Here is a 1,952-nt window from a genome sequence, read left to right on the forward strand (position 1 = left end):
TGGTGTGAGATTCCTGCTGAGCACGAATCTCACCGTGTGCAGGGGTGTGAGATTCCTGCTGAGCACGAATCTCACCGTGTGCGGGGGTGTGAGATTCCTGCTGAGCACGAATCTCACCGTGTGCGGAGGTGTGAGATTCCTGCTGAGCGCGAATCTCACCGTGTGCGCCGGGCATTAGGCTATAGAGTATAGTTCTGCTAAGTAGCTAGGACTAGGAGACGACGTCGTCATAGAAGCTAGTAACAATCGTGTTTGACAAAGCAGCACTTGACGGTACCTCTACCTTTATTTCATTACATCAGTGATCATACAACGTGAACGGGAGACATATTTAGTCTTTTATGTATATATATATATAATAGTTTACACTTTAATGATTATAAACACTCGTGTTGTAGTCGTAGGCAAAAATATATGAATAATCTCTCGTTCAACTTGAGAGCGCCATCTATCGACCGCGAACGACAACGATCCGCGATTGAAAACGCACATAATATACTCTTGAGCTACCTATGTCGTGTTTAGTATTTAGAGATGCATGTCATTGCAGCATGTACGATGGGATTACATGTACATGTACATGCAGCATACATGTACATGCAGCATACATGTACATGCAGATACATGTACTGATGTACATGCAGCATGTAAGATGATGCAGCATTTACTGCTCACGCTACTACCGCACGCACGCACACGCGAAAACACGCACATACGTACGCGTGTGTGCACGCACGCACGCACACAATACATTCTGGATTACAACAGCATCCACTTTGCAAGATGCATCTCAGAACGCAAGATCTGCAAGAGCCATAGAAATATATAGAGTATATAGTATATTATTTCTATCGCGAGAACGCAAGAGACAAATCCGATCAGAGTGCGCACGATAATCAATAATCGATTCGTTAACAGTCAACCAGAGCTGCGTGTATGCACCAACGAACCATCCCTCGCATAGAAGGCAATGAATGCAGATATGACCATAGTCACCATACACGTACACAGATGGATGGATGGATGGATGGATGGATGCATGGGTGGATATAGACAGACAGATAGGTAGGTCAGTGGGTGGATGGGTGAGTGAGTGGTTGGTTTGGTGTTTTTTCTTAAGTTTTGGATGGGTAGGTGGGTGGATGGATAGATCGACAGACAGACAGACAGATATAGTCTGTGTCATCGCTGGTGTAAACGCAACCGGCAGTTAGATGCGATATGATATGACTACTAGGCACTTTAATTTAATTTAATTTTTTTTTTTTTTAGGGTTAGGGTTTAGGTTAGGTTTAGGTTAGGTTAGGGTTAGGGCTAGGGTTTTTTTTTTTTTAAGTGCCTAGTAGTCATATCCTAAGTGCCTAGTAGTCATATCATATCGCATCTAACTGCCGGGTGCGGTGCAAACGCCGGGGCCGTTACCATAGTGATTCAGGATAGAGTTCTCACGTAAACATCCGAATTCATGACACGTTCGCGCATGCGCACATTAGTACACTGCGTAGTCGTCACAACCCATTGGCATTCTTGCTATTTGTAATTTGCTATGACTCGCTTGTTATTCCCCTCCCTCCCATTCTTATAAATATACTATACTATACCCGACCCCACCCCCGTGCGTGAAAACTATCTCTCAAAAAATACGGCATGTGGTTTGAAGCAGCGGTGAACTGAATGAAATTCGATATATTTATTTTACGGAAATCTTCCCGAACATGGCCGAAGTGGCAGTCTAGAAACGAACGAATATCGGATGTCAAATATTTGCCGTTGGCTTCTCGTGAGAAACGTGAACGATAAGGAGGAACATGAGAGAAAGGAACGAAGAAGAAAGTGGCGAGAGAGGTAGCGCAAGGCGAGAGAGGGGGGAGTCATGAGGTAGATGGGATAGGAGAAGAGAGAAAACGAGAGAGAGAGAGAGAGAGAGAGTAGAGAAAGGGGGAGGGAGTGGG

Source organism: Priapulus caudatus, unplaced genomic scaffold, assembly GCF_000485595.1.
Source record: "Priapulus caudatus unplaced genomic scaffold, Priapulus_caudatus-5.0.1 Scaffold1229, whole genome shotgun sequence".
NCBI lineage: Eukaryota > Metazoa > Priapulida > Priapulimorpha > Priapulimorphida > Priapulidae > Priapulus > Priapulus caudatus.